General features: G+C 43.5%; 1 pseudogene; it reads right to left on the bottom strand.

The window, feature by feature from the left end:
* LOC114416033 lies at positions 1 to 27,321 on the bottom strand (annotated as a pseudogene).

Here is a 27,321-nt window from a genome sequence, read left to right as displayed (position 1 = left end):
TCAAGTGTGACCAGGATAGAAAAAGTCCTCAGCACCAAAGGACATGTCAAGATTTCTCTTGCCACCAATGATCTCTAAAAGAAGCATTCCAAAGTTGTAAACGTCATCTTTTATAGTTATAGGGCGATTACTAACCCATTTTGGTGCCAAATAACCTCTAGTGCCTCTGACCATTGTCACCACCTGAGAGTGCTCCCTTCCCATCAATTTGGCCAGCCCAAAATCAAATACTTTGGGACAAAAGTTTTCGTCTACCAATATATTTTCCAGTTTGATGTCACAATGTATTATCCAATCCCTACAATGCTCATGAAAGTATGCAATCCCTTGTGCAGTAGTTATGGCTATATTTAAACGTGTTGTCCAATCTAACAATCTATCTCGACCTTGATATGAAGGGAAGATCCTTTTATCCAAGTATCCATTTTTCATGAATTCATAAACGAGAAGCCTGCAAAATAATATTTGTCAAAGCCAATTAAAACCATTAAAAATTGTGTATGTCTTATTAATCCTGACACAGTCTTATGGGGAGCTAAAAGTAAATTCAAGCCTTCTTAATGACTAAATGATAGTTCCTAGTCAGCAAAACAATGAGAACTTTCCATCTCCCTTTTAAAAGTTCTTTTTTTGTGAACACTGCAAATACAGTAATAAACTCAGCAAAACAATGAGAACTACCATGCTGAGAACAATAGGAATAATCACAGGCTTCTCCATTGCACTTCCCATTCCATCAGAGGAGCTATTAGACCCTCCTGCTTGTCCTTCTGAAGTCCATGACCCATTTGCTCTGACCTTTACAAACAAAGTTGAGCTAGTATCTTGAAAACCACCAAAACTAAAGCTCCTCAACACCCAATGTCGCAACCTACCCTTCGGCGGGAGGGCGACGCGAGACTCGCAGGTGCGTGCTCCAAGAAAGGAATACGCGCGGAATCGCCACCAACGTTTATTTGAAGAAAATGTCGAAAAAACCGGAAAAGACGTGATCTACGAACTTTAAGTGAAAGGTTCGGGAGTTGTATTTACGCACGGGGAAGGTATTAGCACCCCATGCGTCTGTCACAAGAGACGACAACCTTTAACCAAATGTGCAAACATGACTTCAATTTTTATGTTCCCTTTTACGTCTTTATTTCTTTTTGTACTTTTTATATATTTTTTATCTTTTTGCGGTCGACGAGGGTGTTTCCCTTGCTCCTACGTATTCCTTAATTGTGATAAGGAAATCAGACCTACGTAGTTCATTGTGAACAAAGCGTTTGGTTAAGTTGTTTTTATCCCTTTTTTGCAAGATATGTTTTTATTTGAATGAAATGTCATTTAAGGCGTTGGACCTTTAAACAAACTTTCGATTCTTTTGAAGAGAGAAGACATTAAGGCATTGGACATTTTAATGATCTCTTTATTTTTTATTTTTTTTGAAAGAGGTAATAAAATTACATGTTGATTTTAGGCTCTTAGAAATCTACACTTAACTAATAAAAGCGGAAAAGACCATTTCAAGGCGTTGGACCTTTGAAAAATGGCTTTTTTAGGCGATGACAAAAGTTTGTTTTATGAATTGATTTTGGCCTTAGTTGCGCTTTGGTTATTAGTTGATTCGATTAAGAAAGAAAAATCCCAAAGTGAAACGTCCGATTGATTTTTTTTGGTTTATTTTACTAAAAGATATTTTTTATTATTATATTATTATTTTCCATCGTGGTTACGGCATGACCGAACGGTCGGATTTCATTTTAAACGAAATCAACGGATATTACAACTCAAACGATCGGTGGAAATTTATTTTATTTTTTGATTAGGCGAGAAAATAACTTAAGCAAATGACTAAAGCACGTCAAAAGGGGGTATGAAAAGTAAAGGAAATGAAAATAAAAGCACGTAAAAACAAATGAGGACCACTTAGGGCACATAGAATGAATTGAAAAGTTCGATTTCGAGAACTTACCGGTTGAAGACCGAAGAACGAATGAAGAACGTCGAAGAACGGCTGAAAATCTTCGCGAAAATCCCCACGGAAGCGTTATGGAAGCGCCTCGGCTCGGATTTTCTTCACGGAACCAATTTTTTTCACTAATTTCAGGTGATTCTCGAATTACTAGGAGGGCTGAACAATTTTCCTCTTCACTTCTCCCCTTATTTATAGGAAAATGGGGGAGATGCTTGCCACCCAGCTCGCCCAGGCGAGCTAGGTTTCTTCCTCCAGAAGCAACCGCCATCTGCAGGAATTTTCTGGAAGGCCCAAGTGGGCCTGGCTGCTATTTGCACCCCTATTTTTACTAAGTACACCCCCTGCTTTTTTTTGGTGATTTTTTTCCGTAACGTTACGAAACTTTATGAATTTCGTAACGATGCTTGTTTTCTTTCCGTAATGTTACGAAACCTTACGGATTACGTAATCATCCCCTTTTTTCCTTCCGGAATGTTACAGAACTTTACGGATTACGCACTAACACTTCCTTTTAATTTCCGGCATGTCACGGAATTTCACGGATTGTGCTACAATGCTTTCTCTTGACTTCCGACATGTCACGGAACTTCACGAATTGCCTAACGATGGGTGCCAAGTACCTCGAAGTGGTCAAACGAGGGTCGCATCCCAACAACGAATGGTCCCGGGACGAAATTTGGGTATGACAGTTGCCCTTCTTTACTTGTCTTTTATTGGAGATAAAAGGGAAGTAAAGATAAGACACTAATTTCATTCGAACGAAACACCTTTTAGCTAGTGAACGTTCCTGCCAGCGGAACCTGCAAAAATTTGAAAATGATCAGTACCGACACATCATCTCGATACTGTCAAACTTGTTCCTCTCGGTTGATACAAGACGCAGAACAACCATGATTTGTCTCCGCGTTTTGTTGGACACGATCGAGCCTGGGCGGCAAGACACAGAATGATCCTAATTTGTCTTTTTGTGCCACCGGGCACAATTGCCTCTGGGTGGAAAAAAAGTGTGCGGAATGACAAAGGGCGTAGAATTTGTCTCTGTGCGTTTATCACCCATCTTGCGAAATCTGAATGATAAAGGGCGCAGAGTCTGTATCTACGCGTTTACCCACTCAGCTTGTTTGTTCCTGAATGATAAAGGGTGCAGAATCTGTATTTGCGCGTTTACCCACTCAGCTTGTCGTTCCTGAATGATAAAGGGTGCAGAATCTGTATTTGTGCGTTTACCCACTCAGCTTGTCGTTCCTGAATGATAAAGGGCGCAAAATCTATATCTACGCGTTTACCCACTCAGCTTGTTGTTCCTGAATGATAAAGGCGCAAAATCTGTATCTGCGCGTTTACCCACTCAACTTGTTGTTCCTGAATGATAAAGGGCACAAAATCTGTATCTACGCGTTTACCCACTCAACTTGTTGTTCCTGAATGATAAAGGGCGCAGAATTTGTATCTACGCATTTACCCTCTCAGGTTGCTGTGCTTGAATGATAAAGGGCGCAAAATCTGTTTCTGCGTGTTTACCCACTCAACTTGCTATCATGCTATGAGTCTTAGAGATAGAAAAAGAAAGTTTATACGGATAACCACTCGGGTATCTCCGCCTGTCACGTGACTCCAGTGTCAGTATGACAGAATTTGTGTGCGCGGAAGATGACGTAAATCTCTGCGTGCCAATGGGCTTGTTGGCCACGATCGACAAAGGGTGCAGAAGACGTCGTTAGTCTCTGCGTGCTATCATGCTTTGAGTCTCCGCATGTCACGTGACTCTAGTGTCAATATTACAGAATTTGTGGGGGCGGCCGACAAAAGCGAGGCTCTTGCTCCTACGTATCCTCAATGAGGAACTCAGATCTACGTAGTTCTGGCCAACTTGTGAGACTAAAAATAGTCTCGGTGTTTTCTTCACTAAAATGCGAACATGCTTTAGTAAAGAGACAAAACTTTCAACTGATCAGAGCAACATATTTTTTGGATGAAAAACAATGTGTCTACCGGGGAAGGAAAGTATACTCATGAAATCTTCTCATAACCATAAATGAGATTTTGGATGTTAGCATTTCGCTTCTAAATGAGCATTTAGAGGAAATACTGGGTTCAACAAAAATAGAAGAAAATCACTCAAAGTGTATCAATCTCACACGGGTAAGTGTTTCATCCTAATTCCGAACCATAGATATGCCATGACTTGATTTTGCAAATTATTTCCTATCAAATCAAAGATTACATGCATGATCATGGATCAATAGGACTTTTTCTTGGGAATGGTTTTTTCGGTGGGGAATTTGGCTTTGAGTGTTTTTGCCTTTTCCATTTATGTTTTTGTTTAGTGTGAGGCGAACAAGTCACCGACGCACAGGATTTTGGTTAGCAGTCAAAGGGAGAGGGCCACTTTAGGTCGTGGTTTCCTTTCTTTCCATATTTACTTTGGTGACAAATCTACATTGTTCAGATATTGTCTGGTCCAAAAGACCTTTCTTCATACTTCTTCTGTTTTCTTCCGATCCTTGATCGGGAATTTTCTTTCTTTTTGTGCTTTTGCTTCCTCCCTTTCTTTGATTGGGAATTTTCTTTCTTTTTGTGCTTTCTTTTGATTCTTTTGATTGGGAAGTTCCTTTCCCCCTTTTTTTGTTTTCTTCTGAGGGCAAGGTTTATGGTAAATTGGGATTTTGGCTCAAGGGTTGTAGCACGGTCGGACACGATATATGTCAGGGTTTGGTTCAATTCAAGGATAAAAGGGGATGTCCCACGTTATTTCCATGATACAAATGCAACGATGATGATTTGGAAATCTTATGCAAAACTAGTCATGCATGCACCTATGTGGACACTCAAGTGTCGAAAAGTTTTTGGTCATGTGATGCAAGGGCTCATAATTCATTTTTTCTATTTTAGTCAACCCAGTGTTTCCAAAATATGTTCTTTTATCAATTTGTGCATTTATCCGAGCCTATTTTGGGTGTTCGGGAAAATTTTCACAGCATTCATCCTTCAAGTGTATACACATTTTTTTTCAAAAATTGGTTATGATTAGTGAATTCTTTCAAAGAAAGGTTGGAAGTTATCTCTTTTCACAAGCACGTTTTTTAGCTAGACAACTTTTTATTTTTATTGTTTTCTTTTTCCTTCTTTTTCTTTTCTTACTTGCACTCTTTTCTTTTTCCTCTTTTTCCTCTTTTTAAGTTATTTATCATTTGTTCATTTCCGCTCTCTTCTTTCTCTTTTTCTATCTGAAAAGGTCGTGCGGACAAGGGCGCACACTACGTACTTACGTCTAAGCACAAGGCGAACGAAAAACGCACGAAAATGGTAAGTCGCAAAAATGGTGACGAAATTACTGAGAGCCATAACGCCAAAAATTTCTAACAGAAACGAACAATAATGACAGTAACGTTAGTAACCATATGAACAAAACAAAAAACAATAATGTCAACAGCAATATGGGCATAACAGAAAACATTAATAGCAAACTAAACAAAACAAAAACAGATATGTCAAAAAATGCGGTGACCTCGGTCACGTGGCTCCGCTGCCTCCCAAGAAATCAAGCAAATCCGTCATTTCCTCATCCATGCGGGCCTCCTCTCCATCGCCGGGAGCCTCTGCGGGTGCCTCCCCTACCTGAGCCTTAGGCCAATCTCCGAGCCATGCGACTTCTGCCCTGAACTAATCTGGAGTAGGGCACGGAAAAGGAGTGAAACCCTGGCTCTGCAGACTAAGGCTGAGCTGGTAGAGATAGTCATGGGTCTGCACATGCGTCCTGTGGATGGCCGCCTGCTGGCGAACCAAATGTCGTAAATACCGCTCCATGTCAAATGACCCAACGAGATCAGCCTGATGAGGTGGCGGCGGTGCGTTTGGGGCCTACGGTGCGCCACCCTGCGCCTGTCTAGGCGTGCAATACTTCTCTATGAAGGCCCGAGTGATCGGCGGTCGAATCACCTTACTAGGTGTGACGAGAACCCCGAACGACTGGCAGAGACCCGTGATCAATGTTGGAAAACCTATGGCCCTATTAGACTTATCTAGGTCTAAAGGGTGCCTGGTAGGTGGCATACCTGCAAATAAATAAATGGCATCAGCGATCAACTGAGCCACATGGACGCTCATCCGTGTCAGGATGGCATACACCAGCTGACACTCCGGCAGAGGGAGGTCGGAGTTATGATCGCTGGGAAGGATGTTGCTGAGGAGCAACGTCATCCACGTCTGGGTCAAGGTAGTCATGCTGGTGTACATGATCCACACCCGTCTCCCGGCAGCGGTCCGGGCAAAATCCTGACCTGGTATGCATAGCAACTGGGCAATGGCCTCCTCGTCAAATCCATCGGCTCGGTTCCTTCTCTGACTATACTCGCACTCTTGGCCCTCCTCCAACACTAGCGGGTATCCCAAGAACTGGCTGAGGGCGTTTGCATCAAAAGGAATCCACTAGCCCCTTACCCATGACCGCAGGTCCCGCACGCCCTCCTCCGTGGGCCAAGCATTGGCATAAAACTCCAGAACTATATCTGGATCAAACTTGGCCATGGGAGTGACCAGCGACGTCCAACGCCAGCGAGCTATCTCCTCCTGGAAATCTGTGTACTCATCGTCCCTGAGTTGGACGCGTCTCTCTCAGTGGAATGACCATCCCTTGATGGGCTCGAAACACTGCTGGTGCTCAGCGCTCCTGAAACGATGACTGCCAAACTCGGGAATGGCACTAGTCCCTTCAGCCGCAGCATCCTTCCTAGACCTCTTTGCGGAAAGCTTTCTCGGAGCCATTTCCTGCGAAGACAAACATTTGGAAAGTTAGTTTACAAGAAAACGCTTATTTTAAAGCAAAAACGACATGCTAATCTTTCCGATTTAGAACAAACTGGTGCACACATTTCCTTAACGTAAAACATTTATGAACATGCGTATGTGTAAACTATCCTACTATTTACCTCAACATACAAGGATATTCAAAATATTCTAGTTACTACACATATATATTTTTTTGAAAAGAATACATATGCACACGCTCAAAATATTGTGTCAAAATTACACATGTTCATATCCTAAGCATTTCGTTACCACAAACTACACATTTGAAGTATTTTATTTAACATACAAATCTTTGTTGTTTTATTCACATTATTTATACACATATGCACATCGGAGAGCCAATCTCACGTCACGCACACACTTGCATTTGAAAAGAAACTTTCATGTCATCTATTTACACTTGAGGGGCAATCCCACATCATATATCCATTTGGGAAGCTTCCCTGAGCTATTTTTGACATGGGTACATTTTTTGAAAGACTCCTTATACTACCTATCCACAAATATACATATTTTGAAAGGCATTTTTACTATTCATTCACACTTTGCAAGGTATCTTTATGCCATATACATTCACATATATACATACCGTTGAAAGGTGTTTTCCATGCTACCTAAGTGCAAGGTATTCCTCATGGGGCAGCCAAATTTAAATTCTAATAATAAAAAAACTCTCAAACATGTCCTAATATTCATGCCCCCCCCCTTTGTTTTTTTTTTTTTACATTCAAAACCAAAACTTAAATTCCTAGGTAAGTCATGCTTCCTTGCATTGAAACTAAAAGCTTGGGTTCCTAAGCTTAGAATTGCATTTGGGCACTCATCTCAAATCCTTTATGCTGTCCCTATATATATAAAACAGCCCCACAATCCCAATCTTACAAAACCATGTTCATATGTCATTGAGGCATTCCACCGAGCACTTGCTGGGCGCATGTTTAGGCATGAATAGCAAGAGAGTGGGGGCAATGTGGCATGCCCTATTGCTTCAGGATGCAACATAGGCCTAAGGCCATTCCCTACAACAACGCAATTCAAACAAATCAAGCATGAAAACAACCCAAAATTGCCCCACAAATTTGAGCACATTCTCACAATTTAGAGCACCAAAAGATGAACAAGATGCACCAATGGAAAGCTAGAAAACTCAAGGATTAAATACTTACTTGTTGGAGTGAGTAGGAGTACCAAAAATGAAAGCAAAATGCAACCAAAGGCGGCTTGGGGGAGCAAAAACCGTGAGTCCCGTAAGCCTTGCTCTTTTGAAGGAGGGGGGGAAGTTTTTGAGTGCAGAAAATGTTCCCCTCCCTCGTCTTTTTATATTTCGGTGCAGGGATTGCTCGCCCAGGCGAGCTAACCTGCCATTTTTTTTGGGGGGGAAACATAAGCATGGCCCTATGCGGGTTGGCGCTCGCTTATTTGAACCCACTCAAGGTAGATTAGGCATCCATTTTTAATTTAAACAAACAACAATAATAACTACCATGAATTAAAAGGATACTAGGCTGCCTTGCAGCGGCGTTTTTCGCTTGCCTAGAGCTGGGAAGGGACGAAAATTTGTCGGTCATGACCTTAGCCTCTATTTGTGTCCGTTCCTAAGTACCTGAAAGTAGGAAGCAACAATGCGTGGCAAACCATAACCGCATTGTCGACTTACCTGGATTGGCTTCTGCCTTTAACTTTGTCTCGACCTCTGACCATGTCCTAAGACGATTCTGCCCTTGTTGTCACAAAATATGCATGCGTATGCGTATGCATGAACGTTTTCAATGCAATAATCTTCTTAGTAAAAGCTGGTTAGGTTCAGTTTTACTTAAGCGCTTGGGGCATCCCATGAGCTGAGCGAAAGGGCTCAGGTTATTATAAACTAACACATGGTTTAAAATCAGGGCGAGGACTGAAGCCTCAAACCCATGTTCTCTTCTTTTAAAAGACTGTGACGAGAAATATACAATAGACGAGAATTCCTGGGGGAAACCAAGAAGACACACAAAAATAAAAGAACATGCAGTGACATCCTTAATTGCCCTAAATTCTAAGCATAGTATCGCTTGACAACATCAGAGTTCATAGGTAAAGGTAGCTCCTCGCCATCCATATTGGTAAGCACCAGGGCTCCTCCGGAAAAAGCCCTTTTCACAACGAAAGGCCCTTCGTAATTCGGGGCCCACTTCCCTCGGTTATCTTTAACAGCGTGGGACATCTTTTTCAGCACAAGGTCTCCCTCATGGAACTTGTGCAAGCGCACCTTCTTGTCGAACGCATTCTTCATTCTTTGTTGATACAGGCGCCCATGACTCATGGCCGTCAAGCGCTTACCTTCAATAAGGTTGAGTTGGTCATAGCGCGTTTGAGCCCACACTGATTCTTCCAAGTCTGATTCTGCTAGTATTCTCAGGGAAGGGATCTCCACTTCAAATGGGAGTACCGCTTCCATTCCATAAACCAAGGAATACGGCGTTGCCCTAGTAGAAGTTCGTACTAAAGTTCGGTACCCATGCAACGCAAAAGGCAACATCTCGTGCCAATCTTTGTATGACACTGTCATCTTCTGAATAATTTTCTTAATATTCTTGTTGGCTGCTTCTATGGCTCTGTTCATCTTTGGCTGGTAGGGCGTGGAGTTGTGATGCTGGATTTTGAAATCCGCACACATCTCCTGCATCATCTTGTTATTCAGGTTGGTACCATTGTCGGTAATGATCTTCCTAGGAAGTCCGTACCGACAAATCAGCTCCCTCTTGATGAATCTGACCACTACACTCCTCGTGACATTGGTGTAGGAAGCCGCCTCGATCCACTTGGTGAAATAATCTATTGTCACGAGAATGAAGCGATGACTATTCGAAGCCTTGGGCTCGATGGCCCTGATGACATCTATTCCCCACATGGAAAAAGGCCAAGGGGCGGACATGACATTAAGAGGATGTGGCGGAGCATTGACATTATCCGCGAACGCTTGACACTTGTGGAATTTCCTTACATGGACGCAGCAAGCACCTTCCATGGTGAGCCAGTAATAACCTGCCCTCAGGATCTTCCTGGCCATATCATGCCCATTAGCGTGCGTTCCAAACTCTTTGGCATCCACGCATCGTAGGAGAGTCATATCGTGGTTTCTTTTATATAGTATGCTCCTGCTCATGAAGAAACTGGCCGCCAATCTCCTCATTGTCGAAGGTCTCCGGTGGGTACTCTTTGTTTTCGACATATCGCTTGATATTGAAATACCAAGGCTTACCGTCCCGTTCCTCTTCCACCTGGCAACAATGTGCGGGTTTGCCACGACACCAGAACTCAATGTATGGTAGATCCCCGTGTGGCGTTAGCTGGAACATGGACGCCAAAGTAGCAAGCGCATCCGCCATTTGATTTTCCTCCCGGGGAACATGATGGAAGGAGATTTCATCAAAGGAATTTGCCAGCTCCTTGATATAGGCTTTGTAGGGTATCAGCTTGGGGTCTCTAGTTTCCCATTCCCCTCTCAGCTGATGGATCACCAACGCTGAGTCCCCATATACCTTGAGTAGCTTGACATTGGAGTCAATCGCTGCCTGGACGGCCAGGGCACATGCTTCATACTCAGCCATATTGTTAGTGCAGTCAAACCCCAGCCTGGCTGTGAAAGGTATACATTGATTGTCTGGAGAGACCAATACTGCTCCAATGCCATGGCCTAGAACATTTGACGCTCCACCAAACTACACGGTCCATTTGTCCCGGTCCTCGTCTAGTTTTTCCACAAACAAGGCCATGATGTCCTCATTCGGGATGCATGGACTGATAGTCGTTGAGAGGCTGCTGAGCCAAATAATCTGCTAAGGCGCTTCCTTTTATCGCCTTTTGGGTGACTAAACTATATCAAACTCGGATAGCAAGACTTGCCACCGGGCGATCCGTCCTGTAAGAGATGGCTTTTCAAAGATATACTTAATTGGGTCCATCTTGGATATCAGCCAGGTGGTATGGCTCAGCATGTATTGTCTTAGACGATGGGACGCCCAGACTAAAGCACAACACGTTCTCTCGAGCAGGGAGTAATTCATTTCACAAGCCGTGAACTTCTTACTCAAGTAGTAGACGACGCGCTCTTTCTTTCCGGACTCGTCATGTTGCCCTAGCATACATCCCATCGACTCGTCCAAAATCGTCATATACAAGATGAGAGGCCTTCCGGGTACTGGTGGCATAAGCACAGAAGGATTCATGAGACACTTTTTGATCCTCCCAAATGCCTCTTGACAATCCTCATTCTAATGGTCGGTTTGGTTTTTGCGTAAGAGTTTGAACAATGGCTCACAAATAGCAGTGAGTTGTGATATGAATCTGGCAATATAATTCAAACATCCCAGGAAACCTTGGACTTACCTCTTAGTACGGGGTTCCGACATCTCAAGGATGGCCTTCACCTTTTCGGGGTCTACCTCTATCCCCTTCTAGCTTACGATGAAACCTAGCAATTTCCCCAATTTGACCCCAAAAGTCCATTTAGCGGGGTTCAACCTCAATTGATACTTCCTAAGCCTTTCAAACAACTTCCGCAGGTTGATGAGGTGTTCCTCCTCGGATTTAGATTTGGCAATTATGTCGTCCACATAGACCTCGATCTCTTGGGGCATCATATCATGGAACAATGCTACCATGGCCCGTTGATAAGTTGCCCCGACATTCTTGAGTCCAAAGGACATCATCTTGTAATAGAACATCCCCCACAGGGTGACGAAGGTAGTCTTTTCCATATCCTCAGGCACCATCTTTATCTGATTGTAACCGGAGAACCCATCCATGAAGGAAAATAAAGCAAAATTGGCCATATTATCTACAAGAATATCGATGTGCGGCAAAGGAAAATTGACTTTGGGACTAGCCCGATTCAGGTCCCGATAATCCACACACATTCACACCTTCCCATCCTTCTTAGGGACTGGTACAATTTTGGCAACCCATTCTGAGTATCGAGCGACAGCAAAAACCCAGCGTCAAATTGTTTCTTTACTTCTTCTTTTATCTTTAAGGATGTCTCGAGCTTCATTCTTCTCAGTTTCTGCTTTACCGGGGGACACTCGGGATTTAGGGGTAATCTATGCTGTACAATGTCAGAACTCAAACCGGGCATATCTTGGTACGACCAAGCAAAGATGTCTTGGTAATCCCTTAGCAGGGCAATTAATTCTTCGCGAATGGGCGTGGTCATTCCCGTGTCTATCTTTACTTCCCTTTTTCCACTGCCAGTTCCCAAGTCTACTAGTTCTGTCTCTTCTTGATGAGGCCCCATTTCTTGGTCCTCATGGGCGACTATCCTTTCCAACTCTGGGGGAAGTCCCACATCCTCATTCTCTTCATCTTCTGTTTGATTCGTTTCTTGCTCGAAGTCGATGGGCGGGTCCCAGGTATTAGTACCTTCGAGGGACTTGTCGTCATATCTAGTGTTTTAAACATAAAGAAGTAAACATGCAAATGAATGAGAATGGGTAGAGATGCAGGAACATATGAAAAAGATCTTTGTATTATAGATTTAGGAACAAAAGACACAAAGCCTTAACAAAAGGAAACTCTAAAGCCTAGGCCCAACTGTAGAGTTTTTTTTTAAAGCCATAAAAGGTTTACATTATGCTTATCGTGTAAATGCCTGGGCGCTCCTCTACTCGCCAATTTCCTAGTTGGAAATCAGGAGGGCATGGTCGTACCAAATCCGAACCACTCGGAGGATCATCTTTGCATATTGCAACGACTTGGCCTTCATCCCTTAGACCCGTGCTTATAAAGCTCCTACTTATGTGGCAGGGTGGGCTTCCTTCGTCTTCTTGTCTTAATCGCGAGCCTTGACCTCCGCTTTTCCTTCCCGCAATGCTTTTCCTTATATCTGCCTGTGTGGGTTTGTAGCCTAACCCAAACTTCACACGATTTCCTTTGGTGCTTATCAGGCTAGTTATGCCGCCGTTGTCCTTGCCTAAACCCATTCCGGGCTCGTAGCTATTCCCCAACATTACCCGGGCCACTATTACTACCGTATTTGACAGGCAAGGGTGCCCAGAGAAGGAGTCCACAGAGAAAATGCTTACCACCTCGAAAGACTAGAAAGCGGTTTCTAATGACTCCTCTCCAGCCTCCACATATGGCATAGAGGATGGGCAATTCACCAAGATGTCTTCCTCGCCCGATACGATGACCAAATGCCCTTCCACTAGGAACTTCAATTTCTGATGGAGTGTAGAGGAAACGACTCCCACTTAATGGATCCATGGGCGTCCCAACAGGAAGCTGTAAGGGGGGCTAATGTCCATGATTTGAAAGGTAACTTGACAGGTGTGAGGGCCTATTTGTACCGGAAGGTCGATCTCTCCCCTAACCTCTTAGTGGGTGCCGTCGAAGGCACAAACTGCCATGGAACTTGGCTTTAGATGGGAAACATTAAACGGTAATTTCTCCAAAGTGCTTTTGGGCATCACGTTTAAGCTGGAACCATTATCGATGAATACCTTGGCTACAATGTGGTCCATGCACTTGACTGACACATGCAAAGCCTTGTTATGCCCTCTTCCCTCGGCAGGGATTTCTTCTTTGGCGAAGGCGAGATAGTTATTGGCAGTGATATTATTGACGAGCCCTCCAAATCCTTCTACAGAGATATCTTGGGCCACATGGGCATCGTTCAAAACCTTTACTAACAAAGCCCGATGAGGCTCCGAGTTCATGAGTAATTCCAACAGCGAGACCCTGGCCGGGGTTTTGTTGAGCTACTCAATAACCTTGAAGTCGCTCTGCTGAATTATGCGGAGAAACTCGCTGGCTTCCTCTAGCGACACCTCCTTCTTGCCATAACCATCCCTTTTCTCCAGAAGACCTTTCACTAGAATATCCTCATTTGGAGTGAGGGGCGTCTTATCACCTTATTCTTCCACTACCTTTGCCTTCCCCTTAACGTTCGTGGGTTGAATTGGTAGGTCGGGGGGCGCAAACACGCGACCGCTGCGGGTTACACCGCTAAACCCCGTGATATTGCTTACCTTGGCCGACAACGAACTGATGTTGGTGGCTTCTTCTTCCTTTTTGTTCGGAGGTGTGTACCTCCATGGGACTGCGTGGCTGTTTTGGTATGGGAAAGGGACAGGTTTAGCTGTCGAAGGGTGTTGAGGCTTTTGCAAAGTTGTGCCCTTAGTGAAATATATCACCAAAGGTTTAGGCTTTCCAAAGCTCTTCTCATCTACGGACTGCATACATATATGCTGCTCTTCCTTCCCCTCATCACTGACTTCCAGTCGGCCTTGATCTATCATTTGCTGCAACAATTCCCCTACTGCCATACATGTTTCCATGCTATGTAGCTCACCGGGTTGCAACAAATAAGAATCCTCTTTATGCCCACCGTGGGGAATCACACCTCCCTTTTGTAGGGCTTCAAAGATAAACCTCCAAGGGGTTGCCACGTCCCTTAAAGGTTTAGACTTGCGCGGCCTATCTGACCCAATGGCATTAACCGCTCCCCTTCCATGATTGGCAAGCGGGTTGGTTTTCACGTTGGGCCGATCCTCTTGAAACATCAGCCACCCCGCATCTATCAAATGTTGGACCTTGTATTTAAGGGCCAGGCACTTTTCGATGGAATGCCCCGGGGCATTCCCGTGGTACGTGCAAGATGCGTTAGGACATACCACTTTGGGAAAGGGGGTTGGAAGATCTTCCCGGGAGTTACTACGGCCAGTTGGTTGGCAATGAGAGACAGCAAGAAGTCTTCATACGTCATTGGGAGTGGGGTGAATTCTGGAATTGGCCTCAGGGGAAAGTTCCTTGTTGCGTTGGGATTGTCGGCCGGGCGAGTCGTGGCTGGAGTTGGAACCTGGGGGGCCTCCCTCTGAACGGGTGCCATAGGCTGCATGGGTGCTGAATTAGAGGAGTTCCCGGCGTGAGCTGCAAAGCTTGGATGATGTCGAGCGTACTGATGCGTACCATGAGATGTCTGCGGGGGTTTAACCCACATGGGCGCTGTCATACCCTAATTTCGTCCGGGGACCTTTGCTTGATGACATGCGACCTTTCTTTGGTCCTTGTGAGGTGCTTGGCATCCATCATTAGGCAATTTGTGAAATTCCAGGACATACCGAAAAACCAAAAAAATATTGATGCACAATCCGTAAGTTTCCGTGACACCCCGGAAATCAAATGGAAGCATCGTTGCATAATTAAGTGAGGTTCCGTAACATTCCGTAAGTCAAAAGGGGGATGATTATGTAATCCGCAAGGTTCCGTAACATTACGGAAAGAAAACAAGTATCGTTACGAAATTCGTAAGTTTCCGTAACTTTACGAAAAAAGAATCACCAAAAAAACAGCAGGGGGTGTACTTAGTAAAAATGGGGGTGCAAATAGCACCCAGGCCCACTTGGGCCCTCCAGAATATTCCTCCAGAAGGCTGTTGCTTCTGGAGGAAGCAACCTGGCTCGCCTGGGCGAGCTGAGCTCGCCTGGGCGAGCTGGGCGGCTACCACCTCCCCTATTTTGCTATAAATAGGGGAGGAAGTGAAGAAGAAAAGGGTTCAGCCCCTTTGGCACTTCTCTCTCTTTCGAATTTGCTTGGGAAAATTGTTTCCGTGAAGAAAATCTAAGCCGAGGCGCTTCCGAAACGTTTCCGTAACGTTTTCCGTGAGGAATCTCGCAAAGGTTTCAACCGTTCTTCGACGTTCTTCATTCGTTCTTCATCGTTCTTCGATCTTCAACGGGTAAGTACCTCGAACCAAGCTTTTCGATTCATTCTATGTACCCGTAGTGGTCCACATTGTGTTTCGTGCATTTTTATTCTCGTTTTGGTTACTTTTTATACCCCCTGTTGACGTGCTTAAGCCATTTTACTTAAGTCATTTCTCGCTTAACTTAAAAATAAAATAAATTTCCACCGAACGTTTGAATTGTATTATCCGTTAACTTCGGTTAAAATAAATTCCGACCGTTCAGTCGTGCCGTAACCACGTTGGAAATCAAAAAGAGGTAAAAAATAATATAATAATCAAAAAGACATCTTTTAGTAAAATAAAGCGGAAAATCAATCGGACGTTTTCTCTTTGGCATTTCTCATTCTTAATCGAATTGATTAATAACTAAAGTGAAACTAAAGGCTAAAATCAATTCGCCTAGTCAAGCTCGTCCATAAAAATAGGCTTTTGAAGTTTGTCATTTCATTTTCTCACTAAGTAAAATGGATCATTTTTAAGGTCCAACGCCTTAAAATGATCACCTCTTAAAGTAAAAAAGAATCACTTGATAAAAAAGAACTACGTAGGTCTGATTTTCTCATCCCAAATTGAGGAATACGTAGGAGCAAAGGGAAACACCCTTGTCGACCACAAAAAGAGAAAATATAAAAAGGGTATAAAGGATATAGAGACATAAAAAGGGAACATAAAAAATCAAAGTCATGTTTGCACATTCGATTAAAGGCTGCCGTCCCTTGGGGCGGACGTATGGGGTGCTAATACCTTCCCCGTGCATAAATACAACTCCCGAACCTTTCACTTAAAAGTTCGTAGATCGCGTCTTTTCCGGTTTTTCCGACGTTTTCCTCAAATAAACGTTGGTAGCGACTCCGCGCGTATTCCTTTCGTGGAACACGCATCCCGCGAGTCACGCGTCGCCCTCCCGCCGAAGGGTAGGTTGCGACAGGCGCCGAAGTGACAACATGGGCATCTCCCTCCTTCCTTTTTGCCCCAGTTGTTCCGATCCTTTCAGCATTGGCACTTGTAGAGGAAACATAATCGAACTTCCCTCTCTTCAACCTTACTTCAATTCTTTCCCCGACGAACACTAGGTCCGCGAACCTGGACGGCATGTAACCTACCAACTTCTCATAGTAGAACACTGGCAAGGTGTCTACCATCATGGTGATCATTTCCCTTTTGACCATGGGAGGGGCCACTTGTGCTGCCAGGTCTCTCCACCGCTGTGCATATTCTTTAAAGGTCTAACCTTCCTTCTTGAACCACTTATACTGATATTGCCTTAGGAAAGCAGTAATCAGGTCCTTCCAAGTACGGATGCGGGAAGCTTCCAGATCAGTGTACCAAATAACCGCAGCTCCGACCAAGCTATCTTGGAAAAAGTGTATTAATAGCTTCTCATCCCTAGAGTGGGCGCCTATCTTGCGACAATACATCTTGAGATGGTTCTTGGGACAAGTCGTCCCTTTATACTTGTCGAAGTCCGGAACCTTGAATTTTGGGGGGATAACAACATCCGGTACCAAGCAACGATCCGTCATGTCCGCGAATGGATAGTCGCCAAAGCCTTCAACAGCCCTCAATCTCTCCTCGAGGAGATCGAGTTTCCTTCTTTCTTCGGTCACCGGGGGTGGTCCTTCTGTGGACAAGATTATTGGTTGTGCTATGAGGTTGGGCTGAGGCAAAGTGTTGGGTGTCGGCCCCTCGATAGGAATTGGGGGATAGAACTCGACATCCCTTTGGGCATACTCTTGATGATCCTCATGGACCTCGTCGGGCTGTCGAGGAGGCTCCCCTTCAAGGATGGGAGAAGGGATATGACCCGCATCATCACGCATGACTGGCGGCGTGTAGTTAGGCGGCAATCCATAAGGGTAAGCCGCTCGATTGTATCCCAAATGGGGGTTGCTGTTGTGCCCTAGTGTGTTCCTTCCTCGTCCTACCACATTTGGGGAAGGATGGTGCGTGATGCTAGGAGAGTTGGGTCTACTTCGATAGCCGAACTGACAGCGGCAGTGTTGGCCATGTTTTTCTCCATGAGTTGCCTCATTCCTAGCATGGCCTCCATCATAGAAGCCATTTGTTCTTTCAGAGCCAACATGTCGGCTTTCATCTGTTCCTGTGTCTCCTCTTGATCACTCATCGTTCTAGATTTGGATCTGGTGCGATAGGGATGCCTTGGGGCGCGTTTAGTTATGGTGTTCTTCCTAGAAAAACCAAACGTGAGGAGTAGGTAAAATAATGAATGCATGTTTTTAGAGATAAAAATGCAGGAGTGATTTGATTCGCACTGACTTTTATGGAGTAGAAACATGGGATAAACTCATTTTTTCAAAAAGGTTATAACTAGTCAAGATCTGAGTGACAATACAAGTTCCCTAGCGGTTCCTAATTATATGGGCCATTAAATCTATCATATGCTGACAATAGTCGAGAAGTCTGTGGATCTCCTCGGGGGCGGAGTAGGTGTCCACCATTGCTTTGGCCTTGGCTAGCAATCGGGGAAGTTCTTGACTCCCGTTTAAGGTAAGAGCAAATTGGTCCATCCACATGGTTGCCTCTTGGTGTAACGAGTCGATCACCCTTCCTCTAGCCTCCTTTTCCGCGTACACTTGGGCATACTCGTTTGCCACCCTATGCTCGTGGGCTGTGGCTAGACTTAGTTCTTATTGATACTTGGTGATGATAGCCAACATGTTGATCTCTGTCTCGCACAAACGCTGAGTCAAGTTCCTTTTGGACCTTAAGCAAGCTGCTAACTCTTCTTTTAAGACCATGCTATGTGCTCGTGATCGATCTCTCTCTTCCCTTCAAAGCTTGAGCTCACTGTTGCTGCCCCACAATGCTCCATTGAATTTGTCACGGCCATGCTCTTCCTTGCGAGCCCTCTTGGTTTCTTGTTCAAGGGCTTTTGCGGTAGCTGCATTTTCTTCTCGTAACCCGACACACTCTTTTCGGATGTCTGTAGCGACCAATTTGAATTTTTCTTTGGCAAGTCTTGCTTTTCCTAGTTCGGTTTTCAAAGCTCGAACTTCTTCATCCTCTTCCGGAGCTTCGAAGTTCTCTTCGTTGATAATCTTTAGCTTGGCAAGCCAATCTAAACCTCGTGTACGAACTTTCAGCCATTCATGATAACCTCCAATGATGCCATTACGAATGCCCCTAAGTTCTTTATCTTTCCTTAACGGGCTTCCCCACACCTTATGGACCCTTTGTATAACCTTGAAATTTTGCGCGCCAAAATCTCTCGCAAGGAAAGGAGACATGCTTTCTTCCGTCGGTGCTCCCCTCATGGGGTACCCTAACTGTCTTATAGCAAGCGCGGGATTGTAGTTAATGCAACCCCTCGTTCCTATCAACGGGATGTTTGGGTAGCTTCCACATGAGAAGAGAACACCCTCATTTCCTTCTTTCCATCGTGGAAACCAATTGACTGTTCCGCCTCCTATCCCAGCCAAGTGTTGGTCCCAATCTACTCTTCTTTTCTCGACACACGAGCGATGGCTTCGGAGCGAACATGGATGCCTTATGTCTTGTTGGAATAAGTGTGAAACCAACCATACACAAAGAGCGGGTAAACAACAGATGATCTGTGCACTACTTTTTTCGCACCTTCGGTCAAATGTGTCAAATAAGTCTGCCAAGACAGCTACCACCGAGCTTTCTTTGCTATGGTGATATGCAAGGAAAACATCAATTGCGGCTAGGTCCACCAAACCATCCACGGTTGGAAAGAGGACAACCCCAAAGACTAACAATGCTAATACATCCATGAACGGGACCCACTCATCTTGATTCGCCATATCCCTCGCCTTTCCTTCTAAGTACTTTCGTGCTAGGCCCACTATGCCGTTTCGAGTTTGCTTCACACGGTCCAATCCTCTCGCCGAATCCCTGATCACAATTGCAATTTTGCTCAAGGAGGGAAGGAACCCGGAGAAAAGATATAGTTTCCTTCCCCCAAGAGGACATCCTAGAATCTCCTCAAATTCTTCAACGGTCGGTACTAATTGGAAGTCTCCAAACGTGAAGCATCTCAAGGGCTGGTCATAGTATTGGGCGAGTGATGCAATGGCTTCTGTGAATATCTCTGCTATGGTCAAATCTAAGATCTTTCCGTATGCCTTACGGAAAGCTTGCATTTGGAGAGGTCCCATCAACCGCCCCAATTCCTTAATGCTGGTGATATCTAGGCCCTTAATCTTGACTTGATAAAACCTTTTGCCAGTTTGATTTGTCCCTATGTTTACTAAAGAGAAACAAAAATCCGGTGCGAATCAAAACTCCGACATCTATCATGGGTGGAATGGATGAATGCATGCAGAAATGCACGTGAGACAGATGCAATTTATGAATACGGGAGCCCGGGGAAATTGTCTCCTTTTTAGATACAACGTCTTGGGGTAGCAAAGTGCCCAACGTATGTATTTAAGAAGGTGACACGGACCATCCGTTGGTTTCCCCCAAGAGAGGGGATTTAAGAAGGAACCCACGCATGATGCATATGCGAAAGGTACAATACGGGGATATACATAGCACAACAATATTCACAAACATACATAAACAAAAGGGTACATGATACATATGCATGGCAGTGTGAAAAATGGCATGCAGCGTGTCCGCTTCGTGCCCCTATTCAGGGGACCTATATGGGAGGGAGCTAACTAGGCTTTTAGTGATAATTCCCAAGGTGGTCATATCTCTCTTGATGGTCTCTAGAGGTATCATCCCCTTCGAAGAACATATTGCAGCAGTAGGGACTACAAGCAACAATATGTTTTCAAAGAGAAAAACTCTAGACGAGGGTTCACCGTAATCAAGCAAGTCGAAGACCTAGCATGATCACAGATTTACCTCCACTCCTTATGTTCCCATGAACCCGGGTATAGGGCCCTTTTTCAACTCACCGTGTGTGCAAATAGTGTTGGTGTTTGTGTGCATCAAATGAATAAATATTTACCTCATGCATACATTTTAAAACGCACTAAAAGCAACAAAGAGTTATATACACAAGAACATAAGACAAATAAAAGGGAAACCAACAAAGGAGAAAGTCATGATAAAACATTGTATAAGATTAAATGGCCTAACTCTCTAAAAATCGTCCCCAGTGGAGTCGCCAACTATTGCAACCTACCCTTCGGCGGGAGGGCGACGCGAGACTCGCAGGTGCGTGTTCCAAGAAAGGAATACGCACGGAGTCGCCACCAACATTTATTTGAGGAAAACGTCGGAAAAACCGGAAAAGACGTGGTCTACGAACTTTATGTGAAAGGTTCAGGAGTTGTATTTATGCACGGGAAAGATATTAGCACCCCACGCGTCCGTCACAAGAGACGGCAGCCTTTAATCAAATGTGCAAACATGACTTCAATTTTTATGTTCCCTTTTACGTCTTTATTTCTTTTTGTACTTTTTATATATTTTTTATCTTTTTGCGGTCGACGAGGGTGTTTCCCTTGCTCCTACGTATTCCTTAATTGCGATAAGGAAATCAGACCTACGTAGTTCTTTGTGAACAAAGTGTTTGGTTAAGTTGTTTTTATCCCTTTTTTGCAAGATATGTTTCTTTTTGAATGAAAGGTCATTTAAGGCGTTGAACCTTTAAACAAACTTTTGATTCTTTTGAAGAGAGAAGACATTAAGGCATTGGACATTTTAATGATCTCTTTATTTTTTTTTGAAAGAGGTAATAAAATTACATGTTGATTTTAGGCTCTTAGAAATCTACACACTTAACTAATAAAAGCGGAAAAGACCATTTCAAGGCGTTGGACCTTTGAAAAATGGCTTTTTTAGGCGATGACAAAAGTTTGTTTTATGAATTGATTTTGGCCTTAGTTGCGCTTTGGTTATTAATTGATTCGATCAAGAAAGAAAAACTCCAAAGAGAAATGTCTGATTGATTTTTTTGGTTTATTTTACTAAAACATATTTTTTATTATTATATTATTATTTTCCAACGTGGTTACGGCATGACCGAACGGTCGGATTTCATTTTAAACGAAATTAACGGATATTACAACTGAAACGATTGGTGGAAATTTATTTTATTTTTTGATTAGGCGAGAAAATAACTTGCAAATGACTAAAGCACGTCAAAAGGGGGTACAAAAAGTAAAGGAAATGAAAATAAAAGCACGTAAAAACAAATGAGGACCACTAAGGGTACATAGAATGAATTGAAAAGTTCGATTTCGAGAACTTACCGGTTGAAGACCGAAGAACGATGAAGAACGTCGAAGAACGGCTGAAAATCTTCGTGAAAATCCCCACGGAAACGTTACGGAAACGTTACAGAAGCACCTCGACTCGGATTTTCTTCACGGAACCAATTTTTTTCACTAATTTCAAGTGATTTCTCCCCCTATTCACTTCTCCCCCTATTTATAGGAAAATGGGGGAGATGCTTGCCACCCAGCTCGCCCAAGCGAGCTAGGTTGCTTCCTCCGGAAGCAATCGCCTTCTGGAGGAATTTTCTGGAAGGCCCAAGTGGGCCTGGTTGCTAATTGCACCCCCATTTTTACTAAGTACACCCCCTGTCTTTTTTTGGTGATTCTTTTTCCGTAACGTTACGAAACTTTACGAATTTCGTAACGATGCTTGTTTTCTTTCCGTAATGTTATGAAACCTTACGGATTACGTAATCATCCCCTTTTTGCCTTCCAGAATGTTACGGAACTTTACGGATTACGCACTAACACTTCCTTTTAATTTCCGGCATATCACGGAATTTCACGGATTGTACTACAATGCTTTCTCTTGACTTCCGGCATCTCACGAAACTTCACGAATTGCCTAACGATGGGTGCCAAGTACCTCGAAGTGGTCAAACGAGGGTCGCATCCTAACAACGGATGGTCCCCGGACAAAATTAGGGTATGACACCCAACAAAATGACCTCTCCTCATTTAGCCCATAAACAGAAGCCACACAATCATAATCTGACAAGCAAGCATCCCCACATTTTGACACATTAGAAATATCACTATATTAGCTATTACTGAAAATTCAGAAAAATAGTAGTTGGTTTGCTGCACTGCTGAAATCCTAAACTGTGATGTCAGGTTTTCATGCTTGACATTGCAATTTCCAACAAGAGATGAATTATCATAGCACTGTCCATACCTTGTACTTCCCTTGAAAACTATGTCGTTGCCCAGTTATCATCATGTCCACATCTCGGTCCAGTGTGATTTTCACTGGTCGATTGAACAGATAAGATGGAACTGAAGCAGCAGCAGCAATAAAGGCTGATCTTGTCTCCTTCCCCCCAAATCCACCACCAACTTGTTTTGTTTTGCAAACTACCTTTGACATGGGAAGGCCAAGAACATGAGAAACATATTTTTGGTGCTTTTGAGGAGCCTGCAACAACACAATGTTATTTTCATAATGCAGTTATTTCCTTCAAGCCATAAATTTAGGTCAATACAAGCCAAACCCTAACACTCACACACATGGGTTGTTTGTTTCACTTTTTTTAAGATTCTGGTTTGGGGAGTGGTTGTTATAGCCACTACTTTTTCATCTTGTTCAATACTTCTTTCAAGCTAAGCATGCCTTATGTTTAGCTTGTTCTCTAATAATATTAAATTTAGCTTCTTCAAAAAAAAAAACTAACACTCACACACACACATAACTTCTGTTAGGATCCAATTACAAGGTATGGGACTTGAGTCCACATTGGAAGTATAGGAATCTAATGTGGGGTTTATAAGGCCATGGGCTCTCCAACCACAACAGCTAGCTTTTGTGGTCTGATTCTCCCAAGGTTCTTATCAAATTTCCTTCCATAGGCCTAGGCATCCCGTATTGAAAGGATGGCTGGGAGCTCTTCATACTCAACATGAACTCTTCTTGCTGCAATCTTTGCATTTTCATGAGTATCAGCCACAACTACTCCTATAACCTGGAAACATACATATATATCTCATTAACTAATAATGACAAAAGGCTAGTACAAGACTAAATATTCCAAGAGAATTCATCACCAATGCTTGTAAATCATCCTTCAATTTTGAGATTTGGACAAAAGTAGACAGCAAGTACCCCCAGTGCTTTGTTGTAGTTGTCATACCCTAATTTCGTCCGGGGACCATCTGTTTGGTGGGATGCGACCTTCGCTTGACACTTCGAGGTACTTGACACCCATCGTTAGGCAATCCGTGAAGTTCCGCGACATTCGGGAGTTGAAAGGAAGTGTTAATGCGCAATCCGTAAAGTTCCGTAACATTCCGGAAGCCAAAGAGGGGACGATTCCGTAATCCGTAAGGTTTCGTGACATTGCGGAAAGAAAATAAGTATCGTTACGTAATTCATAAAGTTCCGTAACATTACGGAAAAAGAATCAGCAAAAAAAGGAAAAGGGGGTGTATTTAGTAAACAAGGGTGTAAATAGCAATCAGGCCCACTTAGGCCTTCCAGGATGTTCCAACAGAAGGCGGTGCCTTCTGGTGGAAGCAACCCAGCTCGCCTGGGCGAGTTGAGCTTGCCTAGGCGAGCTGGGCGGCAACCACCTCCCTCTTTTCCCCTATAAATAGGGGAAGGAAGGCAGAACAAATTCGTTCAACCCTCCTGGTATCTGAGAATCACTTAAAATTAGTGAGAAAAATTGTTTCGGTGAAGAAAATCCAAGCTTAGGCAGTTCCGTAACGCTTCTGAGACGTTTCCGTGGGCGATTTCGCAAAGGTTTTCCACCGTTCTTCCTCATTCTTCGGTCTTCAACCGGTAAGTTCCCGAAATCGAACCTTTCAATTCATTCTATGTACCCTTAGTGGTCCCCACTTGTTTCGCGTGCTTTTATTTTTGTTTCATTTGTTTTTCGTACCCCCTTTTGACGTGCTTTAGTAATTTATTTAAGTCATTTTCTCGCCTAATCAAAAAATAAAATAAATTTCCACCGATCATTTGAGTTGTAACATCTTTTAATTTCTGTTAGAATTAAATCCGGCTGATCTTTCATGCTGTAACCACGTTTAAAACCAAAAAGAGGCAAAATAATAATATAATAATAAAAAAATCAATTGGACGTTTTTCTTTGAGATTTTCTTTCTTAATCGAATTGACTAATAACCAAAGTGAAATTAAGGCTAAAATCAATTCATAAATCAAGCTTTTGTCATCACCTAAAAACCATTTTTGAGGTCCAACGCCTTGAAATGGCCCTTTTCAGTTTTATTGGTTAAATGTGGATTTTAAAGACCTAAAACCAACACATACGCTTTGTCACCTCTTTCAAAAAAGAAAGAGATCATTAATGGTCCAATGCCTTAATATTTTCTCTTCTTTCAAAAGAATCGAAAGATCGTTTAATGGTCCAACGCCTTAAAATGACCTTTCATTCAATCAATATATATCTTGCAAAAAAGGATAAAAACAATTTAACCAACGTTTAGTTCTCAAAGAACTACGTAGGTCTGATTTCCTTATCACAATTGAGGAATACGTAGGAGCAAGGGAAACACCCTTGTCGACCACAAAAAGATAAAAAATACAAAAAGGCATAAAAACATAAAAAAGGGAAAATAAAACAATTTGAAGATATCTTTGCACACTAGATTAAAGACTGTCGTCCTTTGTGACGGATGCGTGGGGTGCTAGTACCTTCCCCGTGCATAAATATAACTCCCGAACCTTTCACACTTAAAGTTCGTAGACCACGCCTTTTTCGATTTTTCCGACGTTTTCCCCGAATAAACGTTGGTGGAGATTCCGCTTGTTTTCCTTCCTTGGAAGATGCACCCGTGAGCCCCGCGTCGCCCTCCCGCCCTTGGCAGATTATATGGCTCAGCAGCCTCTCAATGACTATCAACCCATGCATCCCGAGTTCCCGGATGAGGACATCATGGCCTTGTTTGAGGAAAAGCTAGATGAAGACCGGGACAAATGGATCGTGTGGTTTGATGCAGCGTCAAACGTTCTAGGCCATGGCGTTGGGGCAGTATTGGTCTCTCCGGACAATCAATGTATACCTTTCATAGCTAAGCTGGGGTTCAATTGCACCAACAATATGGCTGAGTATGAAGCATGCGCCCTGGCCGTCCAAGCAGCAATTGACTCCAATGTCAAGCTACTCAAGGTGTACGGGGACTCAGCACTGGTGATTCACTAGCTGAGAGGGGAATGGGAAACTAGAGACCCCAAGCTGATACCCTACCAAGCCTATATCAAAGAATTGGCTGGTTTCTTTGATGAGATCTCCTTCCATCACGTTCCCCGAGAGGAAAATCAAATGGCAAATGCGCTTGCCATTTTAGCGTCCATGTTCCAACTAACACCGCACGGGGACCTACCGAACATTGAGTTATGGTGTCGTGGCAGACCCGCACATTGACAATGGAGGATATACATGGAGAATAAGATGAAGAACAAGGAATTAAAGAGAATTCACCGAACAAAAAGATAGAGGAAGCAAAAGAACATCACCTAGATGAAGATGCTCTTGATACCACATGATGCAAGCTCCATTGGAGCTTGTAGGCCTAGGATCTTCTTCATCAATGGATTCCTTTGCTTCTTGAAAGATGAATGGCAGCGGAATGGAGAAAGGGAGAGAGAGAGGAGACGCCACTTCAAGGAGAAGATGAGTCTAGAAGAAGCTCACCACCATAGGAGGCCATGGATAAGAGCTTGGAGGAAGAAGGAGATGAATGAAGGGAGAGGGAGAGAAGAGCACGAAATTTTGTGCTCTAAATGAGCTTTGAAATCTGAAGTTTAATATTCAAATGATCAAAGTTGAAAAAAATGCACACACATGACCTCTATTTATAGCCTAAGTGTCACACAAAATTGGAGGGAAATTCAAATTTCACTTGAATTTGAAATTGAATTTGTGGAGCCAAACTTTGGAGCCAAAATTTCACTAATTATGATTAGTGAATTTTAGTTATGGTTCAGCCCACTAATCCAAGATCAATTCCAAGATTCTCCACTAAGTGTGCTTAGGTGTCATGAGGCATGAAAAGCATGAAGGACATGCACAAAGTGTGACTATATGATGTGGCAATGGGGTGTAGTAAGCAAATGCTCACCTCCCCCTCTAAAATTTAATTGGATTGGGCTTCTACCAATTCAATTAAATTTATTTCCAACCACACACATCAAATATCCACTTAGTGCATGTGAAATTACAAAACTACCCCTAATACAAAAACTAGTCTAGGTGCCCTAAAATACAAGGGCTGAAAAATCCTATATTTCTAGGGTACCCTACCTACATTATGGAGCCCTAAATACAAGGCCCAAAAATAATGAAACCTTAATCTAATATTTACAAAGATAAGTGGGCTCGTACTTAGCCCATGGGCCCGAAATCTACCCTAAGGCTCATAAGAACCCTAGGGCCTTCTCTTGCATATCTGGCCCAATCTACTTGCAGTTTTCTATCCAATGCCCTTGCGGGGTAGGATTGCATCAGTTGTCGGGTGGAAGAGGAGCAGGACGGTAAGCCTTGGTATTTCGATATCAAGCGATACGTTGAAAGCAAAGAGTACCCACCAGAGGCTTCTGACAACGACAAAAGGACATTGAGGAGATTGGCAGTCGGCTTCTTCATGAGCGGAAGCATACTATACAAGAGAAACCATGACATGGTTCTGCTATGCTGCGTGAACGCTAAAGAAGTAGAAAACATGCAGGGGGAGGTCCATGAGGGCTCTTTTGGTACGCATGCTAATGGGCACGCCATGGCTAGAAAGATCTTAAGGGCAGGTTACTATTGGCTCACCATGGAAAGTGATTGTTGTCTCCGTGTGAGGAAATGTCACAAATGCCAGACATTCGCCAACAATGTCAACGCTCCTCCCCTTCCACTGAATGTCTTGGCCGCGCCGTGGCCATTTTCCAT

This window comes from Glycine soja, chromosome 6 (genome assembly GCF_004193775.1).
Source record: "Glycine soja cultivar W05 chromosome 6, ASM419377v2, whole genome shotgun sequence".
Classification (NCBI taxonomy): domain Eukaryota; kingdom Viridiplantae; phylum Streptophyta; class Magnoliopsida; order Fabales; family Fabaceae; genus Glycine; species Glycine soja.
The sequence above is the reverse complement of the archived record's forward strand: the minus strand, read 5'-3'. Positions and strand labels throughout refer to the sequence as shown.